The sequence below is a fragment of the Protopterus annectens genome, chromosome 3.part1 (genome assembly GCF_019279795.1).
Source record: "Protopterus annectens isolate FY-2018-M chromosome 3.part1, PAN1.0, whole genome shotgun sequence".
Lineage (NCBI taxonomy): Eukaryota > Metazoa > Chordata > Ceratodontiformes > Protopteridae > Protopterus > Protopterus annectens.
The window spans coordinates 1909429096-1909444479 of NC_056732.1; the positions used below are offsets into that span (position 1 = coordinate 1909429096).

The 15384-nt window shown below is 37.8% G+C and overlaps 2 protein-coding genes across 2 annotated transcripts in view; both read left to right on the top strand.

The window, feature by feature from the left end:
* The window catches only part of LOC122798822 (ubiquitin carboxyl-terminal hydrolase 47-like), an 831248-nt gene that overhangs the window by 808572 nt on the left and 7292 nt on the right, over nt 1-15384 (top strand). The window contains exon 10 of the mRNA XM_044067947.1: nt 11250-11281. The gene's annotated coding sequence lies outside the window, so the exon portion shown is untranslated. The remainder of the gene's footprint in view (nt 1-11249; nt 11282-15384) is intronic.
* The window catches only part of LOC122797953, a 271287-nt gene that overhangs the window by 30023 nt on the left and 225880 nt on the right, over nt 1-15384 (top strand). The window lies entirely within an intron of this gene.

Below are 15384 nucleotides of genomic sequence, written 5' to 3' on the forward strand. Positions count from 1 at the left end.
AAAGGAACTGGCACCTCACCTAAGTGTCATGTTTAATCATAGCCTCACCTCAGGCTTCGTGCTCACTGAGTGGCGCACAGCTACAGTTATCCCGCTCCACAAGGGAGGATCCACCTTGGATCCCGGGAACTACCGTCCCATCAGTCTGACAAGCCTGATTTGCAAGGGCATGGAATGCATTATCATGGAACTTATAAACAAAGACATTGGCAACCTTCAAACACTGGACCCCACCCAGTTTGGGTTTGTGAAGGGCCGATCTTGTCTCCTGAATCTGATTGACTTCTTTGAATCAGTCTCCAGAGCTGTGGACGAGGGTAAGGCAGTCCACACAGCCTATCTTGACCTCGCCAAGGCCTTTGACACCATCCCCCACTCTGGAATCATAGATAAACTTACTAAGCTGGGCATAAATCCTTATGTAACTCGATGGGTTGCTAACTGGCTTACTGACAGAACCCAGACAGTAAAAGTAGCTGACTCCAAATCCAGCTCCAGACAAGTGACAAGTGGAGTACCTCAGGGTTCAGTCCTGGGACCACTCTTGTTTGGCATCTACTTCTCTGAAGTACAGGCCAACACTAAAGGACTCTGACTAACAAAGTTTGCAGATGACTGCAAACTGGGAGCCATTATTGAATCCCCAAATAATGTGGATATTCTACAAAAGGGCCTTACTGAAATAGATGCCTGGTGCCAGAGCCATGGGCTCAAGCTTAATGCCAAGAAATGTATAGTTATCCCCTTTGGAAAAAAACATGTACCCATGAATTACCACATAGGTGGCAGGACACTAAACATCGAAAGTATGATGAGAGACTTAGGGACACAGGTAGACAGTGGTCTCACTTTTGATAACCACATTGCCACAACAGTCAGGAAATCCTTCTATGTGGCACACCTCATCACTAAGGGCTTTTCATCCAGAAAAAAGGAGGTCATTGTCCCACTGTACTCATCCCTCATTAGACCCATTATAGAGTATAATGCCCCATTTGGTACCTCACAAGACATCTGCAACAGCTGGAAAGGCCACAGAAATACCTCACTAAAAGAATCCCAGGCCTAAAGCAGATGCCATATACTGACTGTCTAAAAAAACTCCAGCTATACTCTGTGGCATATCGTCTACTCAGAGGTGATCTCTGCTTAACATGCAAGACCATGTCAAACCCTGAGCTGTTGGACATGCTCCACTTAAAGAAATACCGAACCCCTCAGAGCCACACTCTCCAGGGATCTAAACCTTGTCATCAGAATGAACAAAACATGCTGGAGGGATAGGTTCCTGACCCAGAGACTCCCCATACTCTGGAATAGATTGCCCATACATATCAAGCAGAGTGCCTCATTGGCCCTCTTCAGAAGGAACCTTGATGATTGGATGGGAGATAGGAAATTCACCCTGCTGATCATGTCAGTCACCCTGCTAGACAGGGGCCTGGAGAAGTAAATATTGTGGGAAGAAATATCCAGGGAATTGTTATGGCTAGGCTTGCATAGGCCCTAGGGCCGATAGCCTAGTACCAACCTATGAACTTATGAACATATGAAGCATAGCATTTAACTACCAGGCCTTTCAATACACAGATGTCACTGTTTAACTTCAAATGCAATATGTTAAAAAAAATAAATACAGAAAACGTGTGTGCACAATGTAACCCAGTATTAAGAGGTTTTTGCAAGTATATGTATTTCATTTTGGTAATAGTAGTGCTTAACTTTAAAGAAAATAATCTTGAAAGAAAGGAGTAGAGCATGACATTCAAATTGTAATGCTTAACACCATTAAGGGCACATCTATTAAAAAGAGTTTCAGTAAAGCAACAGTACAACTGACAGTTACACAGAATATAAAACAAATATTACAGACTATTAAGATAATAACACACAGATGAAAAAAAAAGATTACGAGTATCCTACCATCTGTACTAGTATGGCTGCCACAAATGATGATTTCTGTTTCTGATGACACTTGGTGTGTATGACATAATAACATAATGTGATATGCAGTAACTTGGAAGAGAACACTAAATCATTGCATGAGGAAGCACTGCATAATAAAAACACATGTAATACATTTTTATTCCAGTGCAACATATAAACTCATGTTAAATGAAAGTTTAGAGATTTTAATACATAGAATTTGACAAATTACAAGCAGTCACATATAATGAAATAATACATTTATTAAATCTATCATTTTAGCAGATTCCGTATGTGCATACTTAAGTATAGTCAGTAAACAAATATTTTCTATAAAACAGCTAACAATGTAAATATTCTTTTTTAACAAGAAACATCTTTATTAAATTATCATGTATGACATAGGCAATCTTACATTTATATAAATGAAAACAAACCATATTGGCATAATTTTGGTTGTAAACATTATGCATTACAGACCCCTTTGACACAACTGTAGTTGCAAACATTACACATCACTTATAATCTATCCAGTCAATGTCAGTTAAGCATTATATAGCTCTTTGAAATCCTGCCTCTTAAACCTTGTTCCTCCTCTGCGTATATTGTTCCCACAATTCCCATTTTTTCCTATGTAGTTTGCTCCTACTCTTTTCTAAAGATCCCAGTTCCGGTTGTTTTATCTCTGTTACTATGTTCACTACATTTTCTAGTAATTGCTTTATGTGATACGTTATGACATCGCTGAACACGTGTCAGTGAGCACTGAAGCATAATAGTTATAAAAAAATAATATGAGTACCTCTTCTGAAGTAAAAAAAAAATGTACCTCACAGCATAACCCCCCAATAGCACTGCATTCATCAGATCTACTCTATGTATTTTTATAAGAAAGTAAAAAACTAACCTGAATGTCATGGTCCTTAATCCTGTACTACATGTCACCTCTTTACCTGTACAGCCACATGCCATGCATGAACCTGCCACATGGAGTCCCTTACTGCTGCCGCTGGATGGTCATCATTAGTCATAATGGGACTGCAGTTGGGAGCTGCAGTGACAGCATGGGTCACTCCACCACCAGACCGGTGCATGACCATGTTATACAGAGTGCAATGTGCAGGAAACATCCTGCATTCAGTAGCTGGGTTCTACTGAAGGTCACCTCCAGACTCATCCAGGCACCTGAAATTGCTTTTCACATGCAGAAGACTCTCTTGATGACAATATGAGTCAGGGATCAGGCTGTATTAAAATATGCAATGCAGCTCCATTTACATTTCTTAGTGGTGTCATGAGACATGCTCCAATGGATATCCTGCATCACATGAAAAAAAAAACAAGAAAAGAAGAAAAAAGAAAGTGAAGAACTGAAATAAAACAAAGGAAAAGTGCTTTAGTGTTAAGCAATGCAGTTTGGTATGAATAACTAATTATAAAAAAAAAATCCATCAACATGATGACCACTGGGCATCCTAACAAGCAGGACGAGGTGGTAGAGTGAGCCTCTGTGTGCCAGATATGTGAATCATGTGCACTGCTAGGATGTCAGGCAGAGACGTTGGTGATGCACTCCATTGTATCACAATATGCCTGACTATTGATTGAATGGTCACTCTTCCTATTGTGGTACTGCTTCCCCAATGGACCAGATGGGGCCCTGATTACAACATGGGTCCAGCCTATCACACCAAGCAATTCAGGCAAATGGACCACCACATAAAAGGCACTCATAGTCTGGCCTTGGTCCTGAGGTTACAGTGGGAAATAGATGTACTGATCAACAAGTGCCACAAGGATGTCCAGCAAGTGCTGAAGCATCCTTGAGGCAGAGAAATACCCAACTTGTCCACAGTCTGTCTCTGCAAGGTTCCCATGGCAAGGGTAGTGAGGACTATTTATAACTTAGTATCTACAGGGCCAAGAATGCCACAGATTACTCCAGTACCCATATGGGGACCATACATACTCACTAAGACCCTGACAATATCCCTGTACACTATGAAGGTATCAAGGATTTCCTGATTATCAAAATTATGATGAATTATTCTCTTGCTATACCTTTGCCATCTTGGCCAGTGAGTGCTGCTGGGCATAAGTTGTTTTGGTTTGACAAAGACAAGCAGTTCCCTTATGGAAATAGCAATGCCAGCAATAAGAGAGAGAATCTTTGCTGATTGTAAAGCAGATGGAAAATATCTAGTTCTAACTTTTATAACAAAAACTGCACACTGCACAAAAATGACTATGGATCACAAACATGCAAGAGGAGGACTTATTAGTATATGATGTTTTACATCATCTCTCATTACCATCTCATGACTACTTAATTTGCATAAGTTGATTCACAGTCTTAGCAAAAATGGCCTGTATGAATCCCGCCTTTGCATCATTATGTGAGAACAGTGCCAGTTGCCTTATCGCATTTGTGTAACAACTATGAATGCCACTTTACATTTAATTCTATAGTTACATATCTGTTATCTTAGTTTTCTAGACATTTTCTTTTCAGCACGTGTCTACATGCTCACTAATAAACTATACTGATGGTTCAAGAATCTGTCTTATTTAGAGAAACTAAACAATAGTTTAACCTACTATCTACAACCTGTTTTATAATCAGAAATATTTACCTATTTCTTTGCTCACATTTCTGTTCTCATTAATCCTATTTAACATTTTTTTTATGAAAACTGGGGGATCTTTCACTGCTCGCACTATCCATTTCCAGTGGCGGCTGGTGACTTCAAATCAAAGGGGGGCTGCAGGAGACAGCTGAATGGGCGAGGTCAATGGGAATGGGTGTGACCAACTAGAAAGGGGAGGAGCTATACTCAAAACCACAAAAACTTTAATTAAATATGCTGCCCTGGGTGCCAGACCATCATTATGGGAGTCCAATCAAGACAAAATGAAGTGTAGAAGAAAAAAAAATATTTCAATCCATTGGCTGCATGACAGCTTACTTAATATCTAGATGGAAACAAAAAGGATGTGAGGCATGAAAAAATAAATTACTTTTTAAATACATTACTGGAATGCCAGTCAAAATCAAGTATAAGAAAAACAAGCAGCACTTAACTCAAATCACTTCTCCTTGCACTCCAGTTCTAATTATAATTTATATTCAGTTTTATTAAAGTACCAAGTAACATGCTGAAAGTAGCAATCTCTGTGATACCCTCATTTGTAAAAATGTTTCTTATCCAAAAAAGACCTGCTGCCTGACAACAACTATCTACTTGTTTCATGGGGAAAACATGATCAAAGTAAAAAATGAAAAGCAAACAAGAAACAAGCTCAACATATATTGCTTAAAGGATTACTGCACAGGATATGGACCACGCATGATAGATTGGCATTCTGTTTAGTTTGCAGGTAAAGCCTGTAATGAGCTTAACATAATCTAATCCTGGCCTTTATTACAAATACTGTCATATGCATTTCAATACCCAAGGCTTATACATTATCTAGTTATGTAAGTATTCTCTGCATGGCAACAACAGAAAGGCTTTCAATGTTGGCAATACTGCTTATTAAAACTTACTTGCATCTTACAATATCAGACACGCTTACCTGATGGTCATTAAAGCACTGCTACTTAAACACAGAGCAAAAGACACTTTCTGAATAATAATAAGCATATATCAACAGTATAAAAATGACAGAAACCAGAACATTCTGCAAAATCAATGAGAGATGAAAAGCCACTGTAGTACTTGTGTTTACCTTGGATGGGGGGGGGGGTAGTCTGCACATTTACACTGCATAACTGCTCCTTGCCTTGCTTGGACACATCCAGAGTCACTACATGGGGAATGGGATGCAACAAGTTTGTCACAATTTGAAATGTCCCTGGCTGACTGCGATGACCCTGACACATTTGTCATACCTCTCAACCTCAGAGCAAGAAATCTGGACAAAGGCCCAAAAATAAGGACAATTTTTTAATATTGCTGTTATAAACTTAGAAAGATAATAGAATAGTAGGTCTTGTATTAGTATGAATTTTCTGAAAGGTACGAAATCTGAAACTCAAATGTCTTTCATTATTTTCTAACTTCAGTCTTTAAGGATTTGCCACTATTTTGCCAAAAAAAAACACAATTTTATGAAAAATGGACCAAAAATGTGATGCAAAAATATAAAATAGCCATACAATACAGCTGGGAACCTGTCAAAGAAGGGACACTTTTAATATTAGTACTGCTAACTTGAGCAGCTGACAAAATAAAAGAATCTACATGCATTTCTGAAATAAAAGTAATCTATAACTGATTATTACAGTTATTTATTAATTGTAAACCCTCCATGTTTTTTTCCAAAATTGCCATTTTGCAGAGGGATTATTAGGGGAACAGCAACATTTTGAGCCAAAATCGGGGACAGTTGATAGGTTTGGATATGCCTAATTCTATAAAGCAATTTTATTTGCACATACCTCTCAACCTGTTAATGCAGGAAATGTGGACAAGGCCAAATATATTGGGGGAACATACAAACACTACTAAAAATTGCTCTTGTATAAACCTAAGACAGTTGATAGAATAACAGGTCTTGCTTTAGCATGCATTTTTCTGAAGGTTATGATGTAAAACTCAATGTCTGTCATTTAGTGACTTCATTCCTAAATGATTTGCCAGAAAACCACACATTTTATGAGGAACAAACCAAAAATAAGAAGCAAGTATCTATTCATTCTGCAAAAATATGCACAGCTGAGAGATATAGTCTGAGTTTGCTGCCCTTCCCCTCTCAAAATCATGGTCGATTGGAGCCTCCCTCCAGCAACCATTCCAGTGTCTCATTTCTTGGTTATTTTGCCCCATTTACCATAAACACTGTAATGTGCATACTGCTTTACTTCTGCGATGATTTGGATTTCATTTGAAAGTTTTATTTTGCATTTTTACAGCACAAACCCCAATAGATATCTGCTAAACAAAGCAATGCAGTCTCACAATGAAAACAGACTTAGCATTAAAACTTCTCTGCCCTTGAAACTCACATGCATTGAAACAGCATTGAAACCCACATTCAAAGAAAATACATTTTGCCAGTGGCAGATAAAGATTAACTTTGGGCTGTTTTCAAATCATAGGCCCCTTGAACACGAAACATACACATGCTCTTTGATACACCTTCCCGATTGTATTAAATTGTATTCCTTGTACAATTCAGTACAGTTGTTAGAGGGCATTTTAAATTTATTGTTTTGAACATTAGTAAACAATGAAACAAAATGCATGCACCAATGACAAAACTACCCAATTCAGAACATTTCCATCATAAAAGTCTACTCAACCTTCTACACTCCACAAGTATCAGTAAATATGCACAATCTCTGAATTGTAAAAGTCATCTAAATAATTCCACATTCAAGCAATCTGTAACAATGAAGAGGTTGCTGCTAGCAAACAACTTTATATGTCATTGTTTATTCATCTACAAATAAAGTGCCTGTTGCCCTTGAGGAATAAATTGCCTATGTTGCATGCATTAAAAAAAATGGTAAGCTAGTAATATCACAATAGGGACTGTATGGCAAACTGATAACAGGTTCATAGTTACTACTCTAGGTATCTTTGCCAAAAAGGACTGCAGCATCCACCCACTTTACAACACAGTACAGTATCAGCAATGCATCTATCTACTGTGGGAGTAGAACCCACAAACTTCTGCATCAAAAGCAAGTACACTACCTGTTGTGCTATTAACAATGCAAGCAGACTCAGAATAAGCAGCACTAAAGTTCTGTTCCCCTGCAGCTCACAGCTCCTTGTAAAATCTACTCGACACACAGTTATATCTCTGAACTTTACAGAACAAGAAATCTTGAAAAAGCTGAAATTTATTGGGGGACAAAAGCCCAAAAACCAGGGACACATTTTAAACATTGCTTGTACAATGTTGGAAAGTTGCTAGAATAAAATGATGTGTTACCACCATACATTTCACTGCCACGTCTTTAACCCAGGGGACCCCGTGCAAAACAGTCAGAGAAACATACCACTATGCTAAATCAGCTGTTTTGTAAAAGTGAGGAAGAAAAACTTAAATGGCTACCATTTAGTGAATTCAGTTCTCACCATAGCTGTCAACCTCTTGGCACAAAACACCTGAACAAAGCCAATAATGGGGGAATACAGCCCCCAAACATATTCAGTGAATTCAGTTCTCACCATAGCTCTCAACCTCTTAGCAAAAAACATGTGGACAAAGCCAGTAATGGGGGGGGGATACAGCCCCCAAACATTCAATGAATTCAGTTCTCACCATAGATAGCTCTCAAGCTTAGCACAAAATACGTGGACAAAGCCAATAATGGGGGAATACAGTCCCAAAAATAGGGACAAATTTCAAATATCCATGTTATAAACTTAGACATCTGCTAGAATAAACAGTTTTGTGTTACCATGTACTTTCTGAAGAATATGAAATCTGAAATTCAAATGCCTGTTATTTTTAAACATTTAACCAGGAAACTAGTCTGACTTGGAATAAAAGACAATTTTCAGCAGAGCAGGGAGAAACTCCAGACACATCTTTGTAAGATGGGAGAACATGCAGATTCCACACAGAAGGCACCCGAGCTAAGAATCAAACCAGAGAACCTGTAGCTGTCAGGCAGCAATGCTAGCAGTGCACCACTGCACTACAGACTTTGCAAGCCAAGGAAAAATGTTGATACAGAAACCACAGATTTTATGAGGAGCAGAACAAATATGAGGCAAAAATCTGCACATTTTTTTTAGAAATGGTGGTGGATAGGGAATTCAGGTCCTTGCCACCTGCATCCAAGGTACAGGGTTCAAGCCTGAGTATATCTACCCACCACCATTTGTTCTCTCTAGCCACCAGTATATAGCAACTGGGGCATTTCACACGCATACCAGTCTTCACCTACCTGTTTCATGCACAGAACATATCGCCAGCGACAGACCAAAAGAACATGTCCAAAGCCACAGAATCCATCCAGCCAGCAGCGACCAACAGAATCCATCTGCATAATGCCCGCATAGTGAAATCCTTGCGAGAGTTGAGAGAGAGCTCTCAGCTCACTCCTCATTGGCCCTGAGCTCTCAGCTCACTCCTCATTGGCCCTGTCTGCAAGAGAAGCAGTCCGGAGCTCCTCTGTTCTGTGCTGTCGTTGACCACACAGATTCCTGGGTATCATACAGCACAGGTTGCTGGGTACCTCTTTCTCTGCATCCAGACTGCTGATAAAGGCAGTCTGAGTTGATTTTTTGTTTCACAGATTTTTTTTTTTTGTTTTTCTAGGTGGGAGGGCTGCAGACCGGCAGTCCGATAGCATGAGCTGCCCCTGTCCATTTCAGTGCTGGTCACCCTGTGGCTGCCACCCATGACTCTCACTATCTTTAGATAATGACTTGGAAGCATAGATTTTGGCACAGTTTGGAATGTGTATTTTGTTATACTTAATGTATTTTCTTCCACTGGTTTTCTACAATTCTGTAATTTTACTAGCTATTCAATATCAAGTGCATGGCAGAGTGGGACTTTGTTTTATTTTTGTGATAGCCACAATAACAAAACAGGGAAAATGCCATATAATTCACCCTGCCTTCATCCCACCCTTCCCATCATCACCACCTGTGAAAGCGGGTCTATATTAGAACATCGAAGTTTTACAACTTCGAATGTTCGAACATTGTCCCCTATTCAGCGAACACTGGAAATGTTGAACATGCAGAACAGTGAATTTTTTCCCACGGAAAAAATTTGCTGTTCCGACACACATACACACAACATAAGCACACCAAACAAACAGCAATCCACGCACATACACTTAAAATCCTACATCTAACCCTACATTAAACTGCACATACACTACTATCTATCCATTTACCTTAACCCAAACCCTAACCCTAAGATCTGTCACTAATGCACACTCACCTCACCCGCACCTTAACCCTAACTCACCTGCCCCGCCCTAACCCTCACATCCACACAATCGCACACTTACCTGATCCCGACCTGTAACTCTCCACAACAGTGCTGGAAATAGCGAAGCCACAGTAACGGCCAACCAAATTCCTTCCCTAGGAAGAAATTCGGTGTTCTACAGCTTTGCTGTTTCCAGCGTTCGCTGAATAGGGGTCGATGTTAGAACATTCGAAGTTGTAAAACTTCGATGTTCTAATATAGACCCTGTTAAAGCTGCTATCTTTCTTGTGACCCTAACAATTTACAATCTATGCTGATTATGTAGCTGATCTTGTAATATGAATATTTCCTCACCTATCTTCTGTCTTATGAATTAATACATTTTACAGTTACTATTACATCATTCTCAGTCTTAATGTCATAATGTAAAATTATGTTCTTTCTCAGTTCTTTTCATGTTTCTCTTCATAAAACCTACCTATTTTTTTATATCTACATTGCTAAAGTAGCCGTCCTTTCTTATAGTCTTCAGACACTATTTATACGAAAACATAATCCTGGACCAAACACTTTGAATTACCTTCTTATTCTGTCATTCATTCCTTTACTTTTATTTTAATGATCTGCGTTTACTAGTCAACAGCTTAAAATGTTAGGCTATCAGTTGGTGATGATGTTAATTTTATGCTTTGCACTTGGATAATGTCCGAAATTTGTCCTTTGGGATTTGTGCATCAGCCCAGTTCAGAAATGTTAAATAAAATATGTATCATTCTTTTTCTTTCTTCATAACCTACTCCACCTTCTCTACACAGTGCTGAGTTACTCTTCCATGAGTGTCAGGTATCAGACAACCAAATGCCAGGGATCAAACTGCCAATGGGCATTTGCCATTGATAACCACTGCCAGTGCAGGGTGCGTGTGTGCGTGTGTGCGTGTGTGTGCGTGAGTGTGAGATTGCGCGTGTGCGCATGTGCGTGTGCGCACGTGTGTGCGTGTGTGTGCATGTCTGTTTGTGTTGATAACTCTTCTGTTTTGGGAGATTTCTTACTTCTTCATGTTTGTGCAGCAACTATGAAGTTGGTATATTTAAGACTGAGAGGTAGGGTGATTATTCTGAGCTACAGGGGTTACAGTTTATTTTTTAACTCTTTTGTATTTTGAACATTAGTTTTTAGCAATCAGTTTAGGGTGATTAAGGTTTATTAGTTGACCCCCTATCCTTTCACAACTGTTTGATCCATCCACTTTCCAGTCAGTTTCAAAATTCTTGACATGAGAACAAAGTGAGAAATGAATTCTCTATTTTATAAGATATTTTGTTTTTACTTAAATGGGTACAATTGAGAAAAATGAAGTTGTCATAATGCAACTATACTATTATAATACAAGTGTATTTTATTTATTTCATCAGATAAACACTCCCAGAGATATCCAAGAAGAAAGGTAAATGATATTTTGGCTTATTTTGATTTAAAAGTATATTGTTTCTTTTATTACACAAATGCTCACCAGAAAAAGTGTTCTTTCTTAACACCTCCCTCAGTATATATAATGCATATATAAATGTATATATATATATATATATATATATATATATATATACATTAAATGATATAATTCGTTCATAAATTCTGCCATTGTGTTTAGTATTACAAATGAAGCATCTCTGCAGGTGACACATTAAGCTCTGATGCTGGTAGATGATAAGGGCATATGGTCTACCTTCACATCGGGAGACTGGATCTATGTCCTTTTTCAGCTAATGCAGTGTTACAATAGAGAGTGCTGTGCTCTTGAGGAGTGATCCTTTTTGTTAGGTGCAAGCCTGAGATACTAGAAGCCTGTTCTGCTGTTAATGTGGTGCAATATAAAGATGATATTTATTAATGGGAAGTGTAAAATGTCCAGTAATTGCATGCATACCTCTCAAACTCTTAGAACAAGAAATCTGGACATAGCCATAAATAAAAGTGGGACAAAGGCCCAAAAGTAGCACAATTTTTAAATATTGCTCTTACAAGCTTAGAAGTTTAACAGAATAACAGTTTTTTTATTAGCATGACATTTTCTGAAAGATATAAAGTCTGAAACTCAAATGTGCATCATTATTTTCTAACTTCAGTCTTTAATAATTTGCCACTAATTGGCCAGAAAAAAAAACACAATTTTATGAAAAATGGATCAAAAATATGAGGCAAAAATCTGGACATTTTGCTGTGGGGTACGACATATCTTGCAAGAGGTTCACTGAAACACAAGTCATATCCAGGTAAGTAACTTTATTGGTCTACAATAGTATTGACAAGTACTGAGACTATGCAAAGACAAATCTAAACATGGAAGACTATAAAAGCAAACATGCTCTCATCTTAGGTGATAAATTCTTGAGATTCCTTCCAGTCATAATTTATACACTCTAAGCTGACAGAAAAATAATGAAATCATTTAGTGACAGCTCAGACAGCTACTTTTTGGATTGTTCTCATAACTATGAGTATATTTCACATGATCTTGCATTTAATTAGCAAGGACAATTTAAAGTGGCAGACAATCTATGTGTCTGTTTCTCCTAGGCAAGCAATGTTCCACAGTATTTCTCTGTCTATAATAATGCAGAACTATTATCTCTCTTATCTAAACATACAACATGAAGCTATAACATAATCATTTACAGAACACAGATTATTTGTGGAACATTTGCTCAGAAGTTATTCTCACAGAACCCTAAGTATATTCTCTGACCTAACTTGCTGAAAATGATGTCTGGAAATTTCAATGTCAGAAAATCCATTTGACACTTGTATTTGTTGTATTTCTATATATGTTAACAGTTCCCTCTTTAACTCATTTATATCTACTTAAAAAAGTGGGTAGAGGAAATCGAAGTCAGAGCTGTATCAGGTATCAATCTGATTATGTGACTTTCAGACTAGCACTGAAAAATAGCTCAGTAAGATATACAGGAGATGCAGGAAAAATGAACATTAAGTTAGAAATGCACCTACTGGCTTAAGTGTTTGAGTGGTAGCAATCACTCTATGCATTTAAATGCACACATACTTTGTGATTATCATGACGTCATTATTGCCAGGCTTCTACTATTTTTATCATTAAGAATCTGCATATGAGGCATAGTGGAATCCGAATTATAAATGTTATAGTCAAGAGCATTTCAAAAACCTTTTTCTCCAACCTACAAGCAGACTGATTATCCATTTCCATGCTGAAACATCTTCTCCTTTGACATGTGAAATTATATTCAACTCACTAAGTTGTATTCAAATAATATTTAATTGAATTTTTACCACATAAAATGATAGTGCAGTATTTGTATCGCATGCATTCTTCCCCTATAGCTCTCATTTACCCGCGCTAACATTAAATATATATATCTGTTTAACCTCATAGTAAAAAGATCAGGATTTATCCACTACGGATTCTGCTACTTTTGCATTCTCTACTGTTCTTGTTGCCCTTTCAAAAACAATTTATGACTTACCTTTTGACCTTTTATCTTGACATGTTCTAAAATCATGCCATTTCTAACTTTTGTTTCCCCGAAAAATCTTGTTAGTATCCTTTTATTTCCCATATTCTATGATCATTAATCATTCAATAACTCACTTCAATGAAACCTGGTATTTAATTTCATTAAATACCCTTCACTGCTTGTTTCCTCAAGTGGTAATATGGCTCATTTTGACCAACAGGTCACAATGAACATGACACTCCACTTTTTAAAATGATGCCAGCATTCTGTCATTGTGATGCTAGACTTCAAAATTGCCTTGATTATATACCCACGATGTGCATCTTGTGAACATCATATGCATATATTATGCATATTGTGAAAGTTATCTGGGAAATGTAAACATACCATGAGCATTAAAATAATGTATTCCCAATTGACAGAATTCTGACAAAATCATTGTCAACCAGGTAGGCCCACTGGATACACTGTGGTTTTCAGCAGCAACCTGAGAGGAAAGTCTGGTTAAATAATTTGTTGAGGTCACACAGTAGGCATATGAGAACTAAGATAATCAAACCCTTTACCAAAGGAACTGCATCTCATAGCTATAACCCTCCGTGCCAACTTTCAGATTCATTGATATCATTACCTTTCAGAGAAGAAGGTCAATAAATCTGTTATAATAAGACCCTAAATCAGCATTACTGTAAAAACTATAGCCACTGAAAGTGTCTCACACTTAAAAATTCCCAGTATGCACAGACATAAAGAATGTCATTCACTACATTTGCCTAATGCATCATATTTAATTCTGGAAATATGCCTGCTATTTTCATGTCGTGATTTTTAATGTATTTTTATTTCTTTCGAGGTTTTGTAACTAGGTTAATTTTTCTCCCTTTCCCTTAATTCATGACTAGAGAAATGAATTAGTCAATTAACTAAATATTTCCCTCAAAAAGATTTGAAAGTTGGTAATAATACATATGAATATGTAATCTGTCCTCAAAATATAATTTTATTTAGTCTACTCTAATGTCTGAAAAAAATAAAATTTATTTGTGAAAGTCTGCACTCAGGCTTATGTGTAAAGTAATTTGGATACAGTTACAATATACTGGATACCATTGGTTTAAAGCAATTTCAGATTTATGTTGATTACTACCCTCTACTTGAAGAAAGGTTTTTATATGTCTAAAGAAAATGTAGTGGAAAGCACTCAAGAAAACCAAAAACTGTAAAAAGAGTGCAACCAGCCAGAAAGAACACTCGGTGCTTCTTTCAAAAGTTTAATGACACAAGTCGAACGTATACATAAACGCTTTTCAATCCACAGGTACTTCCATGCATTTTCGTCCAAACAAATGGACTTCATTTGGCTGGTTGCACTCTTTTTACAGTTTTTATATGTCTACCAATAATGTTATCAGTAAATTAAGGTTTTCACACATTTACAGATAAGTTTACCATTCTTTTACAAAATTCATGTAATTTTTTTTTTTTACAAACTGTCAAATATGCATGAAACATATGTGGTTTCCTCATGCAAAATAAAAGTCTTTATTTGAGTACCTCCCTGGACTACATGAAAAGAGACATAAAGGAGCTCTCTGAGCATGTAGCCCAGGCCGGTATGACCCTGACCTTGAGTAGCATCTTGCCCGCACCAAGAATGATGCCACAATATGAAGACAAGATGATCAATTTCAACAATTGGCTTAAGTACTGGTGTCATTCAAAGGGGATCCAACGCCTGTCAGCTTGGGATGATATGCTCGACAAGCCACGATGCTTCGCTAGGGACGGCTTGCACCTGTCACCCCTGGGCTTTCGGATATTGGCAAAGGCTCTTGCTGCCCCCATAGTGCCTTTTTTAGGCAAGGCTCAAAAGACAAACCCACCTCCATAGGTATCACAAGGGACAAGAAACTAAGAGTAATGCTACTCAACGCCAGAAGTCTAAACCTCAAGATGCACGCACTCAAAACTCTCCTTAGCATGGAGAACATCGATATCTGTGCAGTAACAGAAACCTGGTTTAGGGCTCCCGAGAGCACCCCAGCACTACCAAGTT